This window comes from Gopherus flavomarginatus, chromosome 5 (genome assembly GCF_025201925.1).
Source record: "Gopherus flavomarginatus isolate rGopFla2 chromosome 5, rGopFla2.mat.asm, whole genome shotgun sequence".
NCBI lineage: Eukaryota > Metazoa > Chordata > Testudines > Testudinidae > Gopherus > Gopherus flavomarginatus.
The window spans coordinates 17,304,291-17,319,468 of NC_066621.1; the positions used below are offsets into that span (position 1 = coordinate 17,304,291).

Genomic DNA, 15,178 nt, shown 5'->3' on the forward strand with positions numbered 1-15,178 from the left:
GCCAAGCCCTGCTATTGATTCTGCGTCTGACCTTCCCCTCAAAAAATATCCTTTTGCTTTAAACTGTCTAGTGCTTAGTCATAGAAGAGGAGTTTTTCTAAAAATGTTAGATGCAAATCAGCCAAGTCATTTTCGAGTGACACAGCTGCATCAGCCCGCCTCGTTTTTTTCTGGTTCATTTTTAATTCTCTTTCCGTTGCAGACTCCCAGCTGGCTCATGCTGCACATCTGCATTCAGTTTCCTTTGGAGGTGTTAGCCCAGAGCGGGCATCCTGCCAAGTTTCCAGGTGTGAAAAAAACACAGGAGCTGCAATTTTTCAGTGGTGATTCAGGTTGGTTTAACCCTTTTATCTGGTGCACATTGTGTTCTGGGGCTTGTCCAGAGAAGGGGAACTTGCACTGATGTCGCTACAGTAATGCAAACCCCTAATGTAGACACACTGTAGCAGTGGCAAATGAGGCTTGGCCCGGCATGGAAAGTCCTGTCATGCACCAGCATTGTCAGAGAATCCTAGAAATGTAGGGCTGGAAGGGAACTCAAGGCATCATCTAGTCCAGCCTCCCATGCCAAGGCAGGATTAAATAAACCTAGGCCACTCCCGACAGATGTTTATCCAACGTGTTCTTAAAATCCTCCAGTGATGGGGATTCCAGCCACACTAAGCAGGTGGGTTTGCACTGGTTATATTTACACCAGTGCAACCCCACGCCCACTATAGTCAGGGCATAATTCTCTCCCCATCTCTTTTCTCTGTTTCTCCTTCTGTTTCTGACTTGTCCATTCCTTCCTATCTTTCCTTCTTCCATCTTAAATCCGCCTTTCTCTTCCTTCCAGCCTCTCTTTTCATTCTGCTTCTTCCCTTTATTTCAGTGTCGATTTCCCTTTCTTCCTCATCCCTTTCTTCCTTGCTCCCTCTCACCCTGCTGCTCTCTCTCTCTCTTTCAGCCAAACCACTGGGGTAGAGCATTGTATGTCACTGTGTACATATGTCTGTGCATTGTGGGTTTTTTTGTCCTTTTGTTGTTTTTGTGCATATGTTTCTCAGTGGTGGTGTTTTGCTCATGTGTTGGTGTGTACATATATGGGGTGGATTTTGCATGTGTTAGCATGATATGCACACGTGTTGGCTTTTTGTGTGCATATATGCTTATAAGTTGGGGTCTGCCCCTGTGTGGAGGGGTGTGTCTATGCTAAACAGCTGTTACCTTGTTTTGATGTGTCCCTATGCCTGTGTGTTTGTGTACTGATGTGTGCCTAAGTGCTTATGTTGAATTGTGCCCATATGCTGGTAGGTTAGCTTGTGGCCCTGTGCTGGTGTGTTACATTGTGCACATGTATTGACATGTGCCTATGTTGAAATGTACTGGTGTCTTAGGGCTTGTACACGCTAGCGCTTACTCTGGTGGAAAAGCCACCCCTCTGAACGATGTCAGTTACACCTGCGGAAGAAGCTCTCTGGTGTGTGCCTTGACATGGCCATCAAGCAATCTCTCAGAAAGGACTGAGGAAGCATCAGAATCTTTGCACAAAGGATAAGGCTCTGACCCAGTATTGCCTGACTGCACATTTTAAGGCAGCGGTAGCAGCTATGACAAACAAATGTGTGGAATGCAGCCTTCAGCTCCACCAAGAAGCTACCACAAATTGCACGGCTGCAGCTGAAACTGCTGTCCAAATATTATAAAAGTCACAACTGTAAGAATGAGAAATCCTTTGAGCACTGACCCTGGAACAAATCCAGACAACCGACAGCAATGTCTACTGTGCCCTCACCTGAAACTGCAGAAAGTTTGTGCATGATCGGAGAGAAGGGCACACAAGAAATGAAGCCTTTTGTAACCAGTAGGTTACAAAGGGGGGAGCTAGACCTCTCTGACCCCATAAAAAGGCATAATCTGAAATCATTGGATAATCTCAACAAAGCAGTCGAACAAAAGAAGACACAGATAGCACTAGCAATAACTACTGTCCTCCAGATATCCAGCAAGCTGACAGTTATTGCCCAGACCAGACTTGTTGATATCCAGGGTCTGATGAAGTATGAGCTGGCACCTGTCCCATTTTCCCTCTTCAACTTGGGTGGATCTCTAAGAAAGACCCAAAAGAGCAACACCCTATCTTGGCTGGAGAAAAAGCTGTCAGTGGTTGAGCTACAAGCATTCCAGGAGCCAAAAGAGACAGTCAGAGACAAAAAGACACCTTGTAAAAATTGGAAGTCAAATAGAAAGGAACACAAACTTTGGCAAGTCAAGTGTAAAGTATAATTAGGCAGGCTGAAAAAGAATTTGAAGAGCAACTAGCAAAAGACAGAAACAAATGACAATTTTTTTTTTATGTGCATCAGAAGCAGGAAGCCTGCCAAACAATCAGTGGGGCAGTGGACGATCAAGGTGCTAAAGGAGCACTTGAGGAAGAAAAAACAGTTGCGGAGAAACTAAATGAATTCTTTGCATTGGTTTTCACGGCCGAGGGTGCGAGGGAGACTCCCACACCTGAACCATTCTTTTTAGATCAAATCAGAGGAACTGTCCCAGACTGAAGTGTCAGTAGAAGAGGTTGTGGAACAAAATGATAAATTAAAGAGTAAGAAGTCACCAGGATCAGATGGTATTCACCCAAGAGTTCTGAAGAAATGAAATTGCAAAACTATTAACTGTAGTATGTAACCTACTGCTTAAATCAGCCTCTGTACCAGACGACTGGCAGACAGCTAATGTAATGCCGATTTTGAAAAAAGGCTACAGAGTTGATCCTGGCGATTAAGGCCAGTAAGCCTAACTTCAGTACTGGGCAAACTGGTTGAAACCATAGTAAAGAACAGAATTATCAAACACATAGATGAACGGGCAACAAAATGGCAGATGAAATTCAATGTTGATAAATGCAAAGTAATGCACATTAGAAAACATAATCTCAACTATCCGTGCAAAATGATGGGGTGTAAATTACCTGTGGCCACTCAAGAAAGAGATCTTGAAGTCATCGTGGATAGTTTTCCTGAAAACATCTGCTTCATGTGCAGCAGCACTTTAAAAAGTGAAATAAGGATGTATTATTTACCCCTTCACATAACACAAGAACCAGGGGTTACCCAATGAAATTAACAGACATAGGTTTAAAACAAACAAAAGGAAGTATTTCTTCACACAATGCACGGTCAACCTATGGAACTCCTTGCCAGGGGAAGTTGTGATGGCCAAAAGTTGTCAGCGATAGGTTGAGGATGATCTCTTTCACAGGTTTTATTTTTCATGGGTCCTTTGGTGACTGAGGACTCTGATCCTTGAGACACAGGCTCATTGGCAGACATTGCAGGTGGTGTTGGAAGATAGGGTTGGGCCACAATTTCTGCGTGACAGTTGTCCGTCCTTTCTTTTCTGGCGTTTTTCTGTAACCAGGGCAAGGCGATTTTCCTCAAAAGTGGACGTTCCCTCTCTGACAAGTCTTTGCCAGTTATCCCTATTCTAGCCTGCTGTCTCCCAGTGTGCGGTGTCGATGCTACATCTCTTGATGTTTATCTTAAGGGTGTCTTTAAAGCATTTCTTTAGCCTCCCCATTTCCTTTCTCCTTTGGTGAATTGGGCATACAGCGCTTGTTTTGGTAGGTGTGCATCAGGTGTGTGTACATAGTGCCCACTCCACCTCAGCTGGTGCTGGATAATCAGGCCCTCCACACTGAAGATGTTGGCCTCCCTGAGGACACTGACATTAGTGTGACGATCCTCCCACTTTATGCTGAGGATCTTCCAAAGAGAGTGCTGGTGCTGGCATTCCTTGTTTTGTAGGTCGCCCAAGTCTCACATCCATAGAGAAGAGTTGGGGTTACCATTGCCTGATAAACTAAACTAAAAGTCTAGCACGTGTTCCAATGTTGTGATCTTTGAACGGCTGGTGAGACAGTCTGGCAAAGGCAAGGCAGGCACAGCGGATTCTGTACTGAATCTCGATGTCTATGTCTTCCCTCTGTGAGAAACAACTGCCAAGATAGGCAAAGCATTCTACATTTTCCAGTTCTTCTCGGTCTATGTGGATCTTCCTTGCTGGGTCTGTCGATTGACCAGGAGCTGGCTAGTGGAGATCTTTAGTTTTGCCGATGTTCAGAGTTTGGTAAGCTTCAGAGAAACAGCTAACAGCTGTTTGTAGAGCCACCTTTCAATGTGCAACAACAGCACTAACATCTGTGTACTGGAGTTTGGTTATTGTTGCAGATATTACTTTAGTTCTGGCACGGAGACGAGAAAGGTTGAAGAGGTTGCTGTCAGTCTGATATTGGATGCCAATGCCCTATGGTAGATGCTCTTGGGTTAGCATTTTCATAGCTGCTAAGAAAATGGAGAAAAGGGTGAATGCCAGTACACATCCTTGTTTTACGTCAGTTCGGATGACAAAGGGCTCAGAGTTAGAGCCACTGCACAGCATGGAGGTAGTCATCTGGTTGTGGAGGAGTCTTACAATAGTGGTAAATTTGTTTGGGCAGCCAAACGTTGACATGATTTTTCACAGATCCTCATGGTTGACAGAGTGGAAGGCTTTGGTCAGATCGATAAAGGCCATATTCAGCTCCTGGTGTTGTTCTTGACATTTTTCCTAGATCTGCCTGGCTGCAAAAATCATGTCAGTGGTGCCTCGTGATCGTCTGAAGCCACACTGGGACTCTGGAAGTGCTTCCTCTGCAAGAGGGAGCAGGCAATTCAATAAGATTCTAGCAAGACTCTCCCCAGCGATGGAGAGGAGGGCAATGCCTTGATAGTTGCCACAGTCAGCCCTATCTCCTTTTTTGAAAATGGTGATGATGTTAGCATTACGTGAGTCAGCAGGGATTTCTTCGGTGCGCCAGATTTTTAGGAGCAGCAAATGAAGCACATTAGTTAGTGTTTCTTTCCCTACTTTGAGTAATTCAACTGGTAGGCCATCAGGACTTGGAGCTTTATTGTTCTTCACATGCTTAATTGCTTTGCGGACCTCCTCAGGTGTTGGTGGGTTGGCAAGAGTTTCGCAGATTGAGTGCTGAGAGATGGAGTCGATGATGTCGTCAGTCACAGATGATTCTCGATTTAGAAGCTTTTGGTAGTGTTCCTTCCAGAGCTCTGATGGATTCGTTATCCTTAAGAAGGCACTACCATCTTCGGATCTCAGCGGTGTGAGAGCACCTTGCTCTGTACAGGGTCTTTTTCTCCTCACAAAAAAAGCTCCGCATATCATGTCTGTCAGCGAACGTTTAGATTTGTGTTGCTTTGTCCTCCCACCATTTGGTTTTGATTTCTCGTATCCTCCTTTGAACCTCAGCTTTGAGCTGATGGGAAGAGCTCTGCTTCTGACAGGATGATGGATGGTTTTGCCAGCTGCAGAAAGCTTTTCTCCTCTGGTCCAAAAGGGCTGTGATCTCAATGTTGTTGTCGTTAAACCAGTCCTGGTGGCAGTGAGTAGCAAGGCAAACAGCGAGTAGCAATGCCCTGTTCAGTCGTGACCGCTGCTGCTGAAAATGCCTCCCTATCCCAGTCCAGGGGCAAATGATAATCCTCTTGTGGTCACTGCCTGTGAGTGGGTCTGTGACTAGGGACTCCTTGTGATCACTTCACCTGTCCCCATCACCACTCGCCCATCGCTGCAGGTGGATGTGGGGAGAACGTTCTTCCTGGGAAAGAAGCCTGCGCATGAGTAGTTTAATGTAGGGGGAGCCACTGCACACCAGCAGCCACACAAATCTTGGTGGAAGAGGCAGCTGTAGTCTGGTGGCAAGGAGTTCCAAGACAACCAGGGGCTTCTCCTCCATTTCAGCTTTCACCTGCCTTGGCAGCCATTGAGAGGTGATCCTGCTTCATCCGCCTGCTCAGCTGTTGAGGTCTTATACATAACCCATTAGAAAGTAAGAAGTATAAATGGGTTCAAAAAAGAATTAGATAAGTTCATGGAGGATAGGTCCAACAATGGCTGTTAGCCAGGATGGTCAGGGACGCAGCCTCATGCTGTGGCTGTCCCTCACCTCTGATTGCCTGAAGTTGGAACTGGATAACAGAGGATGGATCGATCATTTGATAATTCCCTTGCTCTGTTAATTCTCTCTGAAATATCTGGATTGGCCACTGTCAGAAGACCGGACACTGCTAGATGGATCCTAGGTCTGACCCAGTATGGCTGTTCTTATGATCAACATTATTGTTGACCTCATGCTTCTGGAGGTGGTGTCCACTGGTAGTGTCAAGTGAAAAACTTTTGGGGAGCTGTCCGGTCAGCCGCTGAACATTGTTGTTAGACTAAATCATGAATACAAGGTGGCTCTTGGTGACAATTATGCAAATGAAGAATCATTCAAATGCAAGAAGTTTGGAACCCCACTGTGTTAACACCGTTTTACCAAAGCAACACGTGAAGATGATATCAACTTCAAAGGCTAAATTTAACATTGCAAACTTTCTCCTCGATGTCTGGATTGTGCAGTGCGAGCAGACAGTGTCACCGGGTTGTGAAGTGCACCTTGCTGGTGGGTTTGAGCAGTGCGAGTAGTGCCTGGCCACCATTCTGCAATACTGGAACTTGAGGCAGTTCACAAGGAAGTAGATTCACTCAAGTTGCTCATGCAAAGCAAATACCCAGAGTAAACAGGGTGCTTGGACTCAGATATGGCATCTGTGTGGCTAAGATATTGCTCTATTCGTGGGGTGCATGAATTCCATTTCAAAACTGGTGTGGGCCCAAAGAAGAGATTCATTCTCAGGCGCAGAGTGGCTATGGAGCTGGGAATGGACGTGTGTCTTAGGCTGCCAAACAGTCATGCTCTCAGTGTATGTGACTCTACTTCAGCTTTCAGTGACATTGGAAAAAAGAGATGGCTGAAGAAACCAGCTGAGCACCCAGAGACGTGAATGGAGAAGGAATTTAGAGCTCTTCTTCCCATGTCTGCCCACCCCAGCAGGGGAATGTGGGGGAAAGGGTGTGCCAGAATGCCTCTCACATACTCATTTGGGCATCCTGACTCCCAGGCTCAGGGGTTGTGGCATGCACTGAGTCTGTTTGTTCTCAGTTCCCCACTCTGGTCTTGGGTGTGAGGCAGGGGTCTGCATGGAGGATATCTATTCTGCACTCCCAGCCCTGATCTGAGTGCTTCTGGCATTCACAAAGCATCTTCCTTCTCAGCTGCCTGGGTCTCCGTGAGGTGGCTGTGATATGAACTGAACATACACACTTCCAGAAATCCCTCTTCTCTGGTCTGAGTTCATATGTCCACGGTGGGCCCATTCTCAGCACCCTTACAGTCACAGTGCTGTTTGCCTGTAATATAGGCCAAGTCTACCTGGCCTCAGCTCCCCTCTGTCTCCGCCTTGTGGCCCAGACCCACAAAGGGAATTGCGGGTTGCAATACACAGCATTGCCACCCCTAAATTTTAGAGGCTTAGGAAATCATTGGAACAACAGTAAGACCCTCAAAGCCTGAATGAGGTGGTTAGTGTCCTTCTAGAATTAATAGGATGGATTTGAATAGGGCTCTATCTCCTGAATGAGCGCTCTAATCTCTGAGCTAAAGGGTATTCTGATGTGGGCTGCTCTTCATCTCTTGTTGAAATTGGGCCAAAGCAAGGTATGGTTATGAGAAGTCATCTAGCTCAAGGGATGGGGGTTTTTCCTGGGATGTTGATAACCCTAGTTCAAGTCTTCCCTCTGCTTAGGGTGGGACAGGCCTTTGGAGAGGGAATGTCTTTCCTCTTGCAACTCTTCCACTTTAATTAACTCTGAACTGGGCCAAACCAAGGGCTAACACTAAGCAGCTCACTATAGCACAGAGGTTAGTGCTTGTTTCTGGGATGCTGAGGCTCCTGGTTCAGTTCTTCCCCATGCCTGGGGAGGGGTAGGCCTTTGAGGGGGGCATGGCCTCAAGCTTTCCTCTTGAAGCTGCTTCCACTTTAATTAACTATGAATTGCTCCAAAGCAAACTCCTCAAAAGAGCTGCCTTCTCTGATGTAGAAGTTTGGGTACTTTCCTGGGATGCTGAGGACCCTGGTTCAATCCCTGTGGCAGGGAAGGGGTTTGCAACATGTATCAGCTGCCTCTGGGGCCTTTTACTTAAATATTTATTGGGTGGGGGTGTGTGCTGAAAAAGCAAGTCACTCTTTTGTCCTCCTCAGCTAGGCTACCTGCCCAGGCTGTGGGAGACCCCAGGCCCAACCCCTCCTCTGCAAGGGGTTGTGCCAAGGCTCTCCCACCTCCCAGGAGACCTCCCCCCTCCTGCCTCCCACTTACACCTCCCAGCCCCACCCCCAACCTGGCCCCCAGCCACCACCCCTCCCACCCCCCACCCCTCCTGCCCTTGCCCCCACCCACCACTCTTGTGAAGTGAGCAATCTCTGTTCAAACCCCCTTCTGTTTCCAGAAAGACAAGGGCCTTCCGCAAGCGAAAGGGGACCTAAACAGGAACCTCCCACTTCTCCCCTGGGGGGTGGGACAGCCTTCTCCAAATCCTTTTAAATAGTCAGAGGAAGGATTTGAACCAGAATCATCCACCTCCTAAGCAAGCAACTTAACTGCTGGACTATAGAGTGACCCTAAACCTTAGCCTGGCCCAGTTCATAGTTAACTAACTAAAGTGGAGACAGTGTCAAGAGGAAAGAGAGTCAGAGCTCAAATCCCATCTCTGGAAGGAGATTCGAACCAGGGCCTTTAACACCACAGGCTAAGGCCTAAACCACCAGGCTATGCCAGGCTTCTTATAAAGGTGCTTTGATTGGGATCATTTAATACTTAATTAAAGTGGAATGGCTGCAAGAGGTGAGGCATTTCCTGCTCAAACCCCTTCCCAAGCCAAAATCACGGGGAGGGTGCGCTGAGCCAGCACCCACAGCACATACCCTAACCACCAGGCTACTTGGGCTGAGTATTGCTTTGGCCCAAGTAGCAGTTAATTCATGTGGCATGGCGGCAAGATAAATGGTTTCAAACAGCATGGCGGGGGGGGGCTTTGAACCAGGTGCTCTAGTACCACAGGCAAAGGCCCCAGCCACCAGGCTATACAGGGCAGCTTAGTGTAGACCTTTGCTTTGGACCATTTCATAGTTAATTAAAGTGGAACTGCACCAAGAAGAAAGGAACGGGTGGCTCCTATCCCATCTCAAGGGGAGTCAAACCAGCATCACCAGCACCCCACAGGGGGCTTGTAACCACCAGTCTATGAAGCACTTCTTTGGCATGGCTTTTCTTTTGGCCCAATTAAGAATTGATTAAAGTGGAACAGCATCAGGCAGAGAGAAAAGCACAAACCCCTTCTTTGTCACAACCATAGCCAAGTGCAAACCAGCCTACAGCAGGACTTCGCACAGAGCTGCTCTGTTTTGGCCCCATTAATAGCTAATTAAAGTGGAACAGCTTCGAGAAGAACAACTGAGGGAATTCCTTCTTCAAACTCCTGCACCTCTGTAGTCAGGCAGAGAAAGGAATCGAACCAGGTTCTTCACCATCCCTGCAGAGGCCCTAAGCTTTCAAGCTAACAGGGCTTCTGACTTTCACTTGCTGCTTTGCCCCAGTAAATCATTAATTAATGTGGAATGGCTTAAAGAGAAAAAGCCCAGTGGAGCCCCACAGCAGAATAACATACACCAGCAGTCAGGCCACTCCTTTCAGAGATAGGAGTTCACTGCTCAAACCCCTTTTCATTAGCAAAAAGGGGAGGCCTCAGAACAATGGGTTACAGCGTGAATCTTGCAACCTCTGTGGCCTAATTAGCAGCCTTAACTCAGACTTAGGAGTCCTGTTGTTGTCATCCCACTGATATAGAAACACTGATATCACCACAGCTAAGTCCTTTTGGCAACATATGGAGAAGGGAGCTGAACCTGGGACTACTTGGTTGATATTACAGGAAACAGCACCGTGACTGTAAGGAACTCAAGAATGGGCATGACTCAGGCATATAGTGCTGAGACCAAAGCTGAAGAGTTGCTCAATTCACACCACAGCCACAGCGCTAAAATCTGGAGCACAGGCATGCTTTCTGAATGCCACAAGCATTTAGCTCAGGGTGGGCAATGCAGAACAGACACCATCAGGGGAGGCTGAAGAGTTGAGAACAATCAGTTTCAGTGCATGCCCTAGCCACAGAGCCCTGAGACTGGGGAGTTGGGTGTCCAAAGAGGCATGTGAGAGACATTCTGGAGCTCCCCTTCCACCATGCTCCTGCTACTAGGAGGGGAGGGGAGAGAAGGATGCTAAACCCCTCCGCTGCCCACTTTTTCAGCCACTTTTTTTTTCCCATGCCCCTGAGCAGGGAGTGCTCAGCTTCTTGACGATGTTCCTCTGAAATTAACTACCCATTGGGCCAGGAAAAGGCTCAGAATTGCTCTGTAAGGCAGTGGTCAGGGTGCTGACTGCAATGGTCAAAAATCCTCCCTCAATGCCTCCCACTTCCTGTTAAGAACAGGTTTAAAGAGGCAGCTTTTGGCCTCTTCAGGCTGTTTCCACATTCATTAGGCCAAAAGATGAGCTACTTGTAAGAAGTACTGGATAGCCTGGTGGTTGTGACAACAACAGGACACCTAAGTTGGGCCACAGAGGCTGCAAGATGATGGACTTTAAGCCTGTTATTTATTTCAGTTCAAACCCATGTCTCCCTTATTAAGTCCAACTTCACATTACATACATTGGGCTAAATAACTCTTACACATAGATTGGGATGCATAAAGAAAGAAGTTATTTCAAATAAGGTAATATTTTAACATCTGTGTCTCCAGGCAACTGTGTACAATCAGGGAGCATTAATAAAATGCATGTGTAGCCCATCAATTATGTTTATGCTTTGTCCAGGCTCAGTTCCTCTGGAGTGAAGATTCCCACTTCATTCCAAGTTCCTGAATAACAGAAGGAGGCACTGAAGCAGGATATGAAACCCTTGCAATCAGCACCCTAACCACCAGTTTATAGAGCAATTCTGAGCCTTTTCCTGGCCCAATTGATAGTTAATTAAAGTGGAACAACATCAAGAAGCTGAGCACTCCCTGCTCAGTCGCATGGGAAAAAAAGAGATGGCTGAAAACAGCAGCTGAGCACCCAGAAAAGTGGGCAATGAAGGAGTTTAGCATTCTTCTCCCCCACAGCAGCAGGAGCATGGTGGAAGAGGAGCTCCAGAATGTCTCTCACATGCCTCTTTGGACACCCAACTCCCCAGTCTCAGGGCTCTGTGGCTAGGGCATGCACTGAAACTGATTGTTCTCAACTCTTCAGCCTCCCCTGATGGTGTCTGTTCTGCATTGCCCACCCTGAGCTAAATGCTTGTGGCGTCCAGATTTTAGCGCTGTGGCTGTGGTGTGAATTGAGCAACTCTTCTGCTTTGGTCTCAGCGCTATATGCCTGAGACATGCCCATTCTTGGGTTCCTTACAGTCACGGTGCTGTTTGCTGTAATATCAACCAAGTAGTCCCAGGTTCAGCTCCCTTCTCCATATGTTGCCAAAAGGACTTAGCTGTGGTGATATCAGTGTTTCTATATCACTGGGATGACAACAACAGGACTCCTAAGTCTGAGTTAAGGCTACTAATTAGGCCACAGAGGTTGCAAGATTCACACTGTAGCCCATTGTTCTGAGGCCTCCCCTTTCTGCTAATGAAAAGGGGTTTGAGCAGTGAACTCCTATCTCTGAAAGGAGTGGCCTGACTGCTGGTGTATGTTATTCTGCTGTGGGGCTCCACTGGGCTTTTCTCTTTAAGCCATTCCACATTAATTAATGATTTACTGGGGCAAAGCAGCAAGTGAAAGTCAGAAACCCTGTTAGCTTGAAAGCTTAGGGCCTCTTCAGGGATGGTGAAGAACCTGGTTCGATTCCTTTCTCTGCTTGACTACAGAGGTGCAGGAGTTTGAAGAAAGAACTCCCTCAGTTGTTCTTCTCGAAGCTGTTCCACTTTAATTAGCTATTAATGGGGCCAAAACAGAGCAGCTCTGTGCAAAGTCCTGCCCTAGCCTGGTGGTTAGGCTGGTTTGCACTTGGCTATGGTTGTGACAAAAAAGGGATTTGTGCTTTTCTCTCTGCCTGATGCTGTTCCACTTTAATCAATTCTTAATTGGGCCAAAAGAAAAGCCATGCCAAAGAAGTGCTTCATAGGCTGGTGGTTACAAGCCCCCTGTGGGGTGCTGGTGATGCTGGTTTGACTCCCCTTGAGATGGGATAGGAGCCACCTGTTCCTTTCTTCTTGGTGCAGTTCCACTTTAATTAACTATGAAATGGTCCAAAGCAAAAGCCTGCACTAAGTTGCCCTGTATAGCCTGGTGGCTGGGGCCTTTGCCTCTGGTGCTAGAGCACCTGGTTCAAAGCCCCCCCGCCATTCTGTTTGAAACCATTTATCTTGCCGCCATGCCACATGAATTAACTGCTACTTGGGCCAAAGCAATACGCAGCCTTTGTGTAGCCTGGTGGTTAGGGTATGTGCTGTGGGTGCTGACTCAGCACACCCTCCCTGTGATCTTGGCTTGGGAAGGGGTTTGAGCAGGAAATGCCTCACCTCTTGCAGCCATTCCACTTTAATTAAGTATTAAATGATCCCAATCAAAGCACCTTTACAAGAAGCCTGGCATAGCCTGGTGGTTTAGGCCCTAGCCTGTGGTGTTAGAGGCCCTGGTTCAAATCTCCTTCCAGAGATGGGATTTGAGCTCTGACTCTCTTTCCTCTTGACACTGTCTCCACTTTAGTTAGTTAACTATGAACTGGGCCAGGCCAAGGTCTAGGGTCACTCTATAGTCCAGCAGTTAAGTTGCTTGCTTAGGAGGTGGATGATTCTGGTTCAAATCCTTCCTCTGACTGTTTAAAAGGATTTGGAGAAGGCTGTCCCACCCCCCAGGGGAGAAGTGGGAGGTTCCTGTTTAGGTCCCCTTTCGCTTGCGGAAGGCCCTTGTCTTTCTGGAAACAGAAGGGGGTTTGAACAGAGATTGCTGACTTCACAAGAGTGGTGGGTGGGGGCAAGGGCAGGAGGGGTGGGGGTTGGTCCTGGGAGGTGGGAGGGGTGGTGGCTGGGGGCCAGGTTGGGGGTGGGGCTGGGAGGTGTAAGTGGGAGGCAGGAGGGGGGAGGTCTCCTGGGAGGTGGGAGAGCCTTGGCACAACCCCTTGCAGAGGAGGGGTTGGGCCTGGGGTCTCCCACAGCCTGGGCAGGTAGCCTAGCTGAGGGGGACAAAAGAGTGACTTGCTTTTTCAGTACACCCCCCCCCCCCCAACAAATATTTAAGTAAAAGGCCCCAGAGGCAGCTGATACATGTTGCAAACCCCTTCCCTGCCACAGGGATTGAACCAGGGTCCTCAGCATCCCAGGAAAATACCCAAACTTCTACACCAGAGAAGGCAGCTCTTTTGAGGAGTTTGCTTTGGAGCAATTCATAGTTAATTAAAGTGGAAGCAGCTTCAAGAGGAAAGCTTGAGGCCATGCCCCCCTCAAAGGTCTATCCCTCCCCAGGCATGGGGAAGAACTGAACCAGGAGCCTCAGCATCCCAGAAACAAGCACTAACCTCTGTGCTATAGTGAGCTGCTTAGTGTTAGCCCTTGGTTTGGCCCAGTTCAGAGTTAATTAAAGTGGAAGAGCTGCAAGAGGAAAGACATTCCCTCTCCAAAGGTCTGTCCCACCCTAAGCAGAGGGAAGACTTGAACGAGGGTTATCAACATGCCAGGCAAAACCCCCATCCCTTGAGCTAGAGGGCTTCTCATAACTATATCTTGCTTTGCCCCCATTAATGGTTAATTAAAGTGGAACAGCTTCAACAGGAAAGACTGAGGGGAAGGCCCATGTCAAAATACTTTATAGCCCAGCAGTTAGGACCACCACTTGAGACGTACCTGGGTGCTATACAAATTCCTTTTAATCAAGCAGCAGGGGCTTTGCATCAGTCTCCCTCGCCTTGGTGAGTGCCCAAACCATGGACAATAGAGTGATTCTCAGGCTGTCTGGGGCCTAATTAAGAGTTAATTAAAGTGGAACAGTTTCAACAAGAGATGACGAGCAGCCCCACATCAAAATATCCTTAGCTCAGGGATTAGGGCGTTCACTTGAGATGACAGATCCCTGTTTATCTACCTTCTTGTAGGATGTATGTGTGGGGATTAAACCATGTAAGGCCCCTAACCACTGGTGCTAAAGGTTGTGAGGGAAAGCTCATTCTCTCAGGACACTCATCTGAGGTGGCAGATCCCTGTTCCCAATTCCTTCTGTGCATCGGGCAGAGGGAGGACATTGCCTCAGATTCTCCACTATCCTGGGTGCGCACCTCAATCTAACCGCTATAAGGGAGGCTGTCTCCCCCCTTGTGTGGAGCTAGGCAGATGCTGAGTCTGCCTCCCAAGTCCAGCCCTACTGGGAAGATAGGCAGGGCAATGACTGTTGGCCCCTGGTTTGAGAATTAGGCCAGGGGTCAGGCACGATATAGGCAGCTGGTGCCCAGAGTAGGGCAGCAGGATATGTGCTCAGAGGCAGATGCACAGAGCAAAAACCAAGTGAATTGAGGTGCATCCAGCAAAAACCAAGTGAATTGAGCAGCATCCAGGGTCAGGCGGAAGCCAAGCAGGGGTTTTGTGGATCACAGCAGTGCCGAAACCTGAGACTTTGGATCTGTTGTGTGTGCCTATGCCATGGCCTGTGCATGCCCACTCTTGGCTGCCCTGAATGCTGGGTTGTGTGCCTCTGGCATGAACTCACTCAGTTCATTCCCCCGCTCAGTACTGCATGCCTGCGCCGTCAGTGCTCTCTGCACCTCCAACTAAAATGCTGCTAGAGTTCCCCAGGTCAGAGGAATGGAGAGGCTCTGTTCACCAACTGACACAAAATCTAAATCCAGACAGTATTCTGGCTCTGCATGTGGCATACCGGTTCTCAAGCCAACCTTGTTCTGTATTTGCATTTTACAGCACTTTAAAATTAAGCACAGCTCATTTGCTGGGAGGAGAAGGAAGCTGTATCTCATCAGTCCCTTGAGCATAACCCCAAATTTGTACCACCACTGGTGCCCAAAATGCTAGTTCAGGCTTTGTGCTCCTCTGGCACGGGTTTGCATTCCAGGCCTTGCTCAGAGCAGCACCATGTTGTAGACCCAAAGTAGAGCTCTGCTAATGCTGGGCTTATTGGGTTTTGGAGCTGTGTGTTGGCCAGCTCAGGAGATGGCGTGTCGGATACATTCTAGGTGAACACTTGCTCTAGCTTTATGCAAAAGAAAAGTGATTTCATC

General features: G+C 47.8%; 1 long non-coding RNA gene across 1 annotated transcript in view; it reads left to right on the plus strand.

Moving 5' to 3' along the window:
* The first annotated feature begins 205 nt into the window (after positions 1 to 205).
* LOC127052963 (uncharacterized) overlaps positions 206 to 15,178 on the plus strand; it is a 38,950-nt gene continuing 23,977 nt past the window's right edge. The window contains exon 1 of the long non-coding RNA XR_007774916.1: positions 206 to 332. This is a non-coding gene — a long non-coding RNA (uncharacterized LOC127052963). The remainder of the gene's footprint in view (positions 333 to 15,178) is intronic.